The 12304-nt window shown below is 39.3% G+C and overlaps 1 long non-coding RNA gene across 1 annotated transcript; it reads right to left on the reverse strand.

Annotated features, from left to right (window-relative positions):
* Window positions 1-11150: 11150 nt before the first annotated feature.
* LOC113470759 lies at window positions 11151-11780 on the reverse strand. The gene is made up of 2 exons (XR_003393700.1): window positions 11720-11780; window positions 11151-11367 (listed from the first exon to the last, which is right to left on the reverse strand). It is a non-coding gene; the product is annotated as an uncharacterized LOC113470759 (long non-coding RNA).
* Between the last annotated feature and the right edge of the window lie 524 nt (window positions 11781-12304).

Below are 12304 nucleotides of genomic sequence, written 5' to 3' on the forward strand. Positions count from 1 at the left end.
ACCAAAAAAACGAAATACCAACAAGCCAAAAGACCTGTTTTAAACGTGGTGGTAAAAGCACAAGGACCATTTTTCTGGGAAATTAAAACTATATATCCAGCTGATCCAAACCTATTCAGGAAGATACCCCTGGTCTTGCTTCTGGCTGTCTCACTTGTCTGTGGCTCTTCGCTTATGTTATCAGGTCAGGGAATATGGGAAAAATAATGATAACAAATTATTACTTCCTTCCTTGCCTGATTTTTTACTTCTCTTCTTCCATTCTTCCCATTTTCTTCTCATCCTATTCCTCTAGTGATGGTTCCTATCCATTGCCCGCCTATATTTTTGGTTTTTGGGGGATTTTTTTTCTCATTTTCTCACACAAATGAGCTCTGATCTTGAAATTTGTCGCGATGACCTATGAACTCAAAGCGAGAAAGTTTTAGATAACACTTCAGTCGTTATTTTAAGACCGGTTTTAGCGTCACCTATGTTAAGCTACGCCGAGCAAGGCCAATAAATGGATGGGTGACTTGAACCTTATATTGGGAATAAAGGGAGAACGGGCTCTAGTCTTGATTTTAAATCATTACATGAAAGTAAAATCGAAAAATCAAATCAAGAATAATAATATTATTATTAAATAACCTAGCTTTTAGATTAGATTATTTTGTGTAGGTACAATGGATGTAACCGTGAAATTATGTAAAAAAAAAAAAAATAATAATAATAATAAACTGAATATTAAACAAATTAGGTAGGTACATAAGTACTGATTTTTTCTAATCACGATCGAATAAACTACGGGCTAAAAAATTCCCGGAGGGACGGACCCAGCTTGTTTACCCTTGTCTCTCCCTTTTAGATTCCTTTCCTACTCTTTTCCATCCCTTTTATATCCTTACCTATCCTTGTTACTCCCTTATCCACCCTTCTTTTACCCTTCTTACCTTCTTCTCTCCCTTTTTTATCCCTTTTATGCCCTTGTCTTTCTCTTTCATATTATTCCTTACCTATCCTTTTTCATATTATTCCTTACCTATCCTTCTTTTATCTCTCTTTCTTCTTTACTCTTTCTCTCTCCCTTTTAAATATACGTTTATTCCTTCAATCCCTTTTCCTCTTTCTGCGTCTTTCTCTTTCTCAATCCCTCTCTCTCTCTCTATCTCTCTCGCTACCCTTCTTTGCTTATTTCTCCAACATCTCGCCCTCTCTCGCTCTCTCTCCCCTTTCCCTCTCTCTCACTCTCTCTCTTTCTCTCGCTCTCTCTTCCCTTTCCCTCTCTCTCTCTGTCTTTCTCCCTTCCCCATTTCATATCTCTCACCCTTTTTTTCTAGCTTTCTCCTTTCGTATTCCTTCAATCTCTTTATTTATATCCGTCAGTTACTTTTCTTCAATCTCTTCTTCACATTTTTTCACTTTTTCTTTCTTCTTCTTCTTGTTCTTCTTCTTCTTCTTCTTCTTCCTCCATCTCTTCTTCAAATTTCTCCTCTGTTTCTTTTTTTTACCCCCACACTTTTTTGCTTCTTTTTTTATCATTTTTTGGGGGTAAATTTGAGTAAGGTGTTTTTTGTAGCTTGTCCACCACGATTGGGGACAGGGCTTTGTCCCTCGTGTTGTTTTTGTTATGAACATGTTGACAGTGGTGACGTGAGGCGAGCTTTTGACCCGAGAGAGAGGGGTTTCACAGGGGGTTGTTTTTCCGCCCCCCAACTTTTTGTTTCCATATTTGTTCTTTTTCCTCTTTCTTCGTCTTCTTCTTCTTTTGGAAGAGGTTGTGGGAGATTGTTTTTTTGAGGACATCGTTACGAGATAGATGTATGTCATGTCGACCAAGGAATGCAATGAACGCCGTGTGGACGTCCAAATAGGAATCTCATTGGTTCAGCCCATGTTGACTATAAAAAAGTCACATAGTAAAATAGTACTTTTCCCACATTTTTTAATTATTATTATTAATCTGTCGTTCTGACTTGTCGATCTCATTCAGTATGTTGTCTATGACTTTGCCTGGAAGGAAATAAAGTTTTGAGTTACAAATTGGGTTTTTTGCGGGGATATCACTACTTTTTGTGGAATATAAAGGATTGAATTTTCGGGGACTGTCAGTTTTTCTTTTACTAGGATGTGAAAATCACCTCCTTTACTCATATCAGACAGTCAACCACATTCCTTCTTTATGCTTGCTTCTTCATTCTTTCTTCTTTTTGTCTTCATAATTAATCATGTCTTTACATCCATCATCTTGTTCTTCATTTTATTTTTCTTAGTCTCATTCTTCTCCTTCTCCTTCCTCTTCGTCCTCCTCTTCTTCTTTTTCTTCTCCTCCTCCTTTTTCTTCTTCTCCTGTCTCTTCCTTTTCTATCCTTTTTGGTATTCTTCTCCTTTTTTTTCTTCGACCTCTTCTACCGGACTACATTTCTACCGGATGTTTCTGGACTGTGCAATACCTATATTCTCTCAAAATTTCGGCTCCTTTTCTTACTAAATTACTTAGAATTCGTATAATATATCCACCTACTTCTTTTCCTATATTCCCATATAATCTTTTCTACCTCCTCCTTGCCTATGTACGGTAATATGAGTAGGTACATAGGTATCTATGTACTCTTTTTCTTTTATTGTCAGTTGTCACTCCATGTCTCTTTATTTTCATTAATCTAATCATGTTTCTTTTCATCTTTTTCCCCTCTTGTTTCGTCTTCCTTGTATTCAGTCTCATCTACTTCTGTTATGAAATCTTCTTTTATGTGCAGGTATCGCAGTGGATGATCTTCTTCAGTTTTTCAAGCATTTTTGATTTCCATTATGGTATTTTTCTTGTCTACCTCCTCCTTTTCCTATGTACCTACAAACCTACATATCTATGTACGCACATACCTATGTACTCCTTTTCTTACCTATGCCTATTTACTTCTTTTCCTATGTACATATCTATGTACTCCTTTCCTTTTATTGTCAGTTGTCACTCCATGTCTCTTCATTTTCATTAATTTAATCATGTTCCTTTTCATCTTTTTCCCCTCTTGTTTCGTCTTCCTTGTATTCAGTCTCATCTACTTCTGTTATGAAATCTTCTTTTATGTGCAGGTATACTTAGCTTTATCTTGTTTTTCCTCTTACTTTCTTTCGTTGTTTCATTAATTTCATCAAATTTCTCCGCTACACTATCTGCACCTTCGTTTCTTTATTCTTCATTTTCTTCTACACATCTTTCTTAATTTTCTCATCATCCTATTTTGTTCTCTCTTGCTTTTTCTTCGCGTCATCATCTTCTTTCTCTGTTTTTCCTCTTACTTTCTTTCGTTATTTCATTAATTTCATCGAATTTCTCCGCAACACTATCTGCACCCTCGTTTCTTTATTCTTCTACTTCTTCATTTTCTTCTACACATCTTTCTTAATTTTCTCATCATCCTATTTTGTTCTCTCTTGCTTTTTCTCCTATACCTACTTAGCTTTGCAGGTATACTTAGCTTTATCTTGTTTTTCCTCTTACTTTCTTTCGTTATTTCATTAATTTCATCAAATTTCTCCGCTACACTATCTGCACCCTGGTTTCTTTATTCTTCTACTTCTTCATTTTCTTCTACACATCTTTCTTAATTTTCTCATCATCCTATTTTGTTCTCTCTTGCTTTTTCTTCGCGTCATCATCTTCTTCTATTATTCTTTCTAATTCTTCTTCGTCTTCTTTTACTCCTGCATCTTTTGCTACTTCTTTGACTTACTTATCCTCCTTATTTTTGCCTTCTTCTTATATTTTCTTTATCTTCTTCATTTATTCCTCGTTCGTCTTCTTCCGTGTTCTTCTTCTCCTCCTCCTTCTTCTTCTTCATCTTTTGCTAGTTCTTCTTCTTTTCCATTTCTTCATCTTTTCTCTTCTCTTCCTTCTGCTATTTCTTCTTCTCCTTGCTTGTCTTCAGCTTCCTTAGTTAGTAGTGTTTGGCTTTAATCACGATCGAATAAACTACGGGCTAAAAAATTCCCGGAGGGACGGACCCAGCTTGTTTACCCTTGTCTCTCCCTTTTAGATTCCTTTCCTACTCTTTTCCATCCCTTTTATACCCCCTTACCTATCCTTGTTACTCCCTTATCTACTCTTCTTTTATCTCTTTTATACCCTTGTCTCTCCCTTTTAGATTCCTTTCCTACTCTTTTCCATTCTTTTTATATCCCGTTACCTATTCTTGTTACTCCCTTATCTACTCTTCTTTTACCCTTCTTACCTTCTTCTCTTCCTTTTTTATCCCTTTTATACCCTTGTCTTTCTCTTTCATATTCCTTACCTATCCTTCTTTTATCTCTCTTTCTTCTTTACTCTTTCTCTCTCCCTCATAAATATAAGTTTATTCCTTCAATCCCTCTCCCTCTTTCTCCTCTCTCCCTCTTTCTCTCTCGCTACCCTTCTTTGCTTATTTCTCCAACATCTCGCTCTCTCTCCCCTTTCCCTCTCTCTCTCTCTTTCTCCCTTCCCCATTTCATCTCTCTCACCCTTTTTTTCTAGCTTTCTCCTTTCGTACTCCTTCAATCTCTTTATTTATATCCGTCAGTTACTTTTCTTCAATCTCTTCTTCACATTTTTCCACTTTTTCTTTTTCCTTCTTCTGCTTCTTCTTCTTCTTTTTCTTCTTCTTGTTGTTCTTCTTCTTCTCCTTCTTTTTCTTCCTCCATCTCTTTTTCAAATTTCTCCTCTGTTTCTTTTTTTTATTACCCCCACACTTTTTTGCTTTTTTTCATCATTTTTTGGGGGTAAATTTGAGTAAGGTGTTTTTTGTAGCTTGTCCACCACGATTGGGGACAGGGCTTTGTTCCCTCGTGTTGTTTTTGTTATGAACATGTTGACAGTGGTGACGTGAGGCGAGCTTTTGACCCGAGACTCCCGAGAGAGAGGGGTTTCACAGGGGGTTGTTTTTTCGCCCCCAACTTTTTGTTTCCATATTTGTTCTCTTTCCTCTTTCTTCGTCTTCTTCTTCTTTTGGAAGAGGTTGTGGGGGATTGTTTTTTGAGGACATCGTTACGAGATGTATATCATGTCGACCAAGGAATGCAATGAACGCCATATGGACGTCCAAAGAGGAATCTCATTGGTTCAGCCATGTTGACTATAAAAAAGTCACATAGTAAAATAGTAGGTACTTTTCTTACCTTTGAAAGAGTTCTCGCTTTCGTCCGGCACGGAGTTGTTATTTGTATCTGAAGTGTCCAACGTGGGATCTGAAATACACACAGAACACATAACACACTATATTATGAATACGAGACCAAATAGGTCCTATTTTATCAAAAAGGTAAAAAAAAGAGGGGATTTAGGTAGCTAAAAATCTTGACTATGGTAATGGTAATAATATTACTTTTATTTAACAATAATTACAAAACATGATGAATAACAATTGAACAAGCAAAATGATCACCCTATGTAGATTATAGTACGTTTTATTTGAGACAGAGAGAGAGAGAGATCCACTGATGGACACCTGCACGTAAATAAGAGAGAGAAAGAGATGGGTTCGGACTCCGTAGGAGTATGAGAGAGAAAGAAAGGGAAGGCGAGAGGAAGAGAGAGAGAGAGAGAAAGACAAGTTTATGAAGTCAGCGGGAGAGAGAGAGAAAGAGAGAGAGAGAGAGAGAGAGAGAAAGACAAGTTTATGAAGTCAGCGGGAGAGAGAGAGAGAAAGGTAGTAAAAAAGGGTGAGAGATGAAATAGGGAACCATCACGAGAGAGAGAGAGAGAGAGAGAGAGAGCATTGGATATGATTATGTTTTGAAAACACAAATCTAATGGAGAAACTGATGGGAGTAAGAGAGAGAGAGGGAGGGAGAGAGAGAGAGAGAGCATTGGATATGATTATGTTTTGAAAACACAAATCTAATGGAGAAACTGATGGGAGTAAGAGAGAGAGAGAGAGAGAACCTACCACAGTACAAATTAAAATTTCGGTTATTACATTTTGTTATTGAACCTTAGGGAGAGAGAGAGAGAAAGAGCGAGAGAGAGAGAAAGAGGGAGAGAGAGAAAGAGGGAGAGAGAGAGAGAAAGAGGGAGAGAGAGAGGAATATTTGAGGTGAAGTTGAGATTGATAGAAATGTCAAAATGAGAAGGAGAGAGAGGGAGAGAGAGAGAAAAAAAGAGGATAGAAAGAGAAAGGAGGAAGGGAGAGGATAGAATAGGAGGGAGAGAGAAAGGTATATTGTATCGGGGAGTAAGAGAGGGAGAAAAATAGGAAAGAGAGAGAGAGAGAGGACAGAGAGGAAGGAATGAGGAAGAAAAAGAGGAGGAGGAATAAGAAGAAGAAGAAGAGGAGGAGAGGGAATAAGAAGGAGAAGAAGAAGAAGAAGAAGAAGAAGAAGAAGAAGAAGAAGAAGAAAGAGGAGGAATGTACCTAGAACCGTAATAATATTAAGATATTGATACTGAAATATTAAAAACATAATCCCTCTCTCTCCCTCCTTCTATCTCCCCTATCTCTCTCTCTCTTCCTCCTTCTATCTCCCCCTCTCTCGCTCTCCCTCTCTCTCTCTCTACATCATGTGACTTTAAGTAAGTGAGAGAGAAGAAGGGAAAGAGTAAAGGAGAGAGAGAGAGAGAGAGATGGAAATGAGGGAATCGACCTTTTTTTTAGACAAGGGTTGTATCTTCGGATTGACAGTTTACGAATTTTTCGAGTTCGTTTAAGTTTGAAATTAAGGTCAATTTCTTACCAAAGGGTTGTTAGGCTTTTGATAAAATGTCAAATTTATATGAAAATATGGAGTATGTTAATTTGAAAGAACTTTCAAAAAATTACGTAATTTTACAGATATTTACATGAAAAAATGGGGAAATATTTACATGAAAATATGTTAAGGAAAAAGTACATTTAGAATTTAGTTCTCGAGATACCATGCCATACACCAAAGTATATTAAACTAAGAAGCATGCCAGTTTTCTAAGGTCTAACAATGGGTACTACATAGAAGTTCGCGCAAATTAATAAACAAGAAAACGGAAAACAAATTAAAATATAGACAAAGTAATGGACAAATAAGATTATAAACTAGCTATTAGGTATAGTATACAAATTATATTAGGTATATGTTTCTTATCTAACCTAAAAACAATGGAAAAAAATAGGTTAAAAATCCAAGGAAATATAATGAGAAAACCAAATAAAAAAAACTACAAAAGAAACAATTCGGAAAAGAAAAGACTGGGGATCCAAATAAGATACATTTCGTCGAGTAACTATACCAAGATTCTGCTCCGTTGGCAAAAAAAGGAGGTTTTTGGCGGAAAACCGACTAAGATGTAAGTGTGAAAACCAAATGACGTTCGATGGACGTTAACCGAAGTCTGGTGTTGATGCAAAGAGGTTGTATACGTCGGATGACGGGGAAATTTTCATATTTTTCCGCCCAACTTCCTCAGATGCCGCAAAAAGGAGTTGTCGCTATGAAATTGTACCCAGTTGGTAGAGAACCTGCCTTGAACTAGGTCGCGGGTTCGATTTCTGTCCTGGGCGAACAAGGTTTGTTCTCAAGACAGTTGGCTTCTTCTATCCTGTCCTCCTTCTTTCTTATCTCTAAGGCCAGCAATTCAATATAAGGTAGACCTGATGAGCACACACACTATCAGGTAGACCTGACAGGCGGACCTGATCAGGTGTACCTGATAGTGAGTGGCTAGCCTTAGATTCCGGAACAATAAGACCTCGGATGTTCCAGATTCCTCTGTCAAACATTTCATAAAAATAAAAATAAAATATTGAGAGTTATTCAATTGTTTATTTAGGTATTATAAATCTCATTAGACATTTATTTACAACAATGACTTGGGAAATTACAGATAAATAAATAATTACAAATTACAAAGGACGTTTCTTCAAATTTTCAAGAAAAACCAAAACAGAAATGAGTGACCAAATTAAATCGACCAATAAGAAGCTCACACGGGAAGACACATGGGGTGCGGACACGGTGGTCATTATGAAGGTCATCATCAGACTGTTTGACATCCACACTCAGACTGTCTGAGACCAGCCAGTCACGATCAGGTAGACCTGATCAGTTCACCTGATCCGGTATGCCTGACACCTGATGAGCACAGTCACTATTAGGTAGACCTGACAGGTACGGCCAAAAATATCCGAATGTCAGGTCTACCTGATACCTGATGAGCACACACAATATCAGGTAGAACTAACTCAATCAGGTATACCTGGCACCTGATCAGGTCTACCTGATAATGAGTGGTTGGCCTGACAGATCGGTTTCAAACTGACCGGTTTCAAAGGTCCGACTGGTCTGCGCGTGAGCCATGCTTTCCATGACCACTATGTCAGTACCCTTGGGGCGAAGACATAAAGCATTGGACAGGCACTTGTGCAGAAGTCACGTCCGTGGAATATTGCTACCGAAGGAACTGGCACAAACGAGCAGTGACGAAAAACCAAAACAGAAATGAGTGACCAAATTAAATCGACCAATAAGAAGCTCACACGGGAAGACACATGGGGTGCGGACACAGTGGTCATTATGAAGGTCATCATCAGACTGTTTGACATCCACACTTAGACTGTTTGACACCAGCCAGTTACTATCAGGTAGACCTGATCAGTTCACCTGATCCGGTATGGCTGACACCTGATGAGCACAGTCACTATTAGGTAGACCTGACAGGTACTGCCAAAAAGATCCGAATGTCAGGTCTACCTGATACCTGATGAGCACACACAATATCAGGTAGAACTGACTCCATCAGGTATACCTGGCACCTGATCAGGTCTACCTGATAATGAGTGGTTGGCCTGACAGACCGGTTTCAAAGGTCCGACTGGTCTGCGCGTGAGCCATGCTTTCCATGACCACTATGTCAGTACCCTGGGGGCGAAGACATAAAGCATTGGACAAGTCACAAGCGAAGGCACTTGTGCAGAAGTCACGTCCGTGGAATATTGCTACCAAAGGAGCAGTGACCAGAGTTATTATAGGGTTAGGTTAAACACGAGAAGGAGTTTTCACAATTAGTGCAGTGATTAGTGTTATTATAGGGTTAGTTAGGTTAAATACAAAAAGGAGCTTTTCTTTTCCACGGACGTGACTTCTGCATAATTACCCAAGCGAATTTATTGGGACACAATGTCTGACTTCCAAAACGGTTCAGCCTTTGTAAAGCTGCGTCCACACATAGTTGACGGCCGTCGATCGACGAGGTGAATCTATGTTGTCGAGGCAGTGTGTACGGTTTCAGTCGACATCGACGGTGTCGACTATGTGTGGACGCAGCTTTAGCATGATGATCCCATCTTGTTCTAAGCTGACAATATAAATGGAGCCCTGATTATACCTCTTCTTTCAATTTCAGACCAAAGCATACAGGAATAACCTGCCTCGGTGGCGTAGTGGTCAAGACGCTCGCCTGGTAATCAGGAGGGCGTGGGTTCGATCCCAGCCAAGGTATGGAATTTTATCATAGATATAATATGGACAAAGTGAAACAGGATTTGAAAGAGAAGAAGTTGGAAGTGAGCCACGCCCAAAACCGAGGTGCATGGAAGAGGTTGATTCAAAACGTTGACCCCACTTGAAAAGGGAAAAGACGCAGTAAAAGAAGAAGAAGAAGAAGAAGAAGAAGAAGAAGAAGAAGAAGAAGAAGAAGAAGAAGAAGAAGAAGTATTTAGTTATACATATTCCTACCGTACAAACCATCAGGACCCCAAATTTGATTTTTAATCTCAGCTGACTCTTCTTCTTCCCCTCCTCATCGTATTTTTTGCCTCTTAGGTTTCCTCAATTCTCTCTTCCTCCTCCTCCTTCTCCTCCTCCTTCTTCTCCTCCTCCTTCTTCTTCTCCTCCTCCTTCTTCTTCTCCTCCTCCTTCTTCTTCTCCTCCTCCTCCTCCTTCTTCTCCTCCTTGTTCTTCTTCTCCTCCTCCTTCTTCTCCTCCTTCTTCTCCTCCTCCTCCTTCTCCTCCTCCTTCTTTTCCTCCTCCTTCTTCTCCTCCTCCTTCTTCTCCTCCTCCTTCTCCTCCTCCTCCTCCTCCTCCTCCTCCTCCTTCTTCTCCTCCTCCTTCTCCTCCTCCTCCTCTCCCTCCTTTTTCTTAATATTCTTCGATACAACATAATATCAATGTACCTACCCATTCCTACCCACACTGTTGCCAATATACCAGCCTTCTCCCCTTCTCCCCCCACCCCTCCTACCTCCTGGTTCATACATAATGCATGTGGAAATATTGTAACAAGACTTTGGAAATGAATTCGGTATTAAAAATAACATAGTAGCATACTCCTATACACACACCATACCTCTTACTCTTATTCAGCCAGCCTAGTTAGCTTAGTTGGTAGTGCGTCTGCCTTGTAAGCGCTAGGCCGCGGGTTCGATTCCCGCTCGGGGCGCATTTTAATCCTGATGGGATAATGTTCGTTCTCGGAACGGCTGGCTTTCTCCTATCCTGTCTTCCTTCTCTCTTTGATTTCGGGACGATATTATTACAGGAGCAATATTATTATTCTGATATTTTTCACGTAACTCGTCAGATCAGCTATGAGGAGAGGTAGGCGGTTCCTAATCCCAGGGATGATCTGACGATTCACGCCACATTATCAACTCAGATTCTCAGATTTACGCCTCTCCAGAGTCTCTCATCTTCTCATACTACCTTCTATTATACTAGAGTATAGCGAAGTTAGCGAGGCTATACTACGAGTAGTAATGAAAAAGTATTGTTTCTAATGTCAACTTAGGTACTGTTTTCTGAGAAATTATTTCTGTAACTATAAATTTTCTAATAAATAAATAAATAAAAACAAGGACTTCACAGGCCAATTCTTTATTTGATAAATGATAATAACAGATAGACAAAGGTGATTTTTCCAAGTTAAAATCTGGCTTCTAAGAAATTTCACAGTTTTGGGAATCAGTTCTATGTATATGTATACCTACACAATTTTCATTGTTTTCAATATTGGAAGAAACAAAATAGGTAGGTGTTTATTTTTTTATTACCTCTTAAATACTGTTATAATTTTTAGTACATACAGCAAAAACAAGACCTAAATCATGAAAACCAATGTGCTGCAACCCATTACTTCTCTTCTCGTCATCCATGTATTCAATTCATGTCAATAAAGTTATGTTTCAAAATCAGAAATTTTATGTAGGTATATGTATACACAATTTTTATTGTTTTCAATATTGGAAGAAACAAAATAGGTGTTTATTTTTTTATTACCTCTTAAATATTGTTATAATTTTTAGTACATACAGCAAAAACAAGACCTAAATCATAAAAACCAATGTGCTGCAACCCATTACTTCTCTTCTCGTCATCCATGTATTCAATTCATGTCAATAAAGTTATGTTTCAAAATCAGAAATCTTAAAAAAACGAATGTGCCGCAACCTATCACTCCTTTTCCCTCCATCCTTTGCGCGTCTACGCAGTGGCGTCAAAATCCTTCAGCCCATTCCCGCACTCAATCTGCGTATCGTCTCCTAGTGTCCCCTGCGGCGCGTACATGATGAATATCCAGTTGCTGCCCTTGTTCAGATCAATCGTAGAGATGTCAGCCGATGAATTGGTGATCGCGCAACCTTCGGTGATTCCCGTTACGAAACCCAGGAATCGGCTTTTGGATTGCATGCAGGTGCCTTGCTGGATTGGCTTCGCCCCTGAAAACTAATATCGTCCCTGAGTCTTATCTCGAAGAAATGAAAACTGAAAACTAAAAGCGAGAGCACGAATGTGCCGCAACCTATCACTCCTTTTCCCTCCATCCTTTGCGCGTCTACGCAGTGGCGTCAAAATCCTTCAGCCCATTCAGGAAAAGTTTTGCTGGCCTCAAACCTTGTTCCCTGTGTATTTCTTATGGGGGGACTGAAAAACGTCAATATCTCGGGAACGGTTTGGAATTTCGGGATTTTCCGATTTTTCCCAGTACCTACAAAAAATAAGGAATCCAATGGTGAACATGATGAATATCCAGTTGCTGCCCTTGTTCAGATCAATCGTAGAGATGTCAGCGGATGAATTGGTGATCGCGCAACCTTCGGTGATTCCCGTTACGAAACCCAGGAATCGGCTTTTGGATTGCATGCAGGTGCCTTGCTGGAAGTGCAACGCTTTGGCGATCAAATTGCAGGTCTGCTCGGCCTGTGAAAAGAGAGGGTTCGGATGGAAGAGAATGTCTCAGACATAAATACCGCCCGTTAGTTGGCACAATTTGTACATAGATTTTTTTCGATGTTTGATCGAGCGTGCCACAGGGTGCGCGAACGTCAAGGGTTCATAGGACCGCCCGGCCTGTAGAGGGAACTGTAACAACGGAGGTATTATCGTC

The sequence above is a fragment of the Diaphorina citri genome, unplaced genomic scaffold (assembly GCF_000475195.1).
Source record: "Diaphorina citri unplaced genomic scaffold, Diaci psyllid genome assembly version 1.1 scaffold1809, whole genome shotgun sequence".
Lineage (NCBI taxonomy): Eukaryota > Metazoa > Arthropoda > Insecta > Hemiptera > Psyllidae > Diaphorina > Diaphorina citri.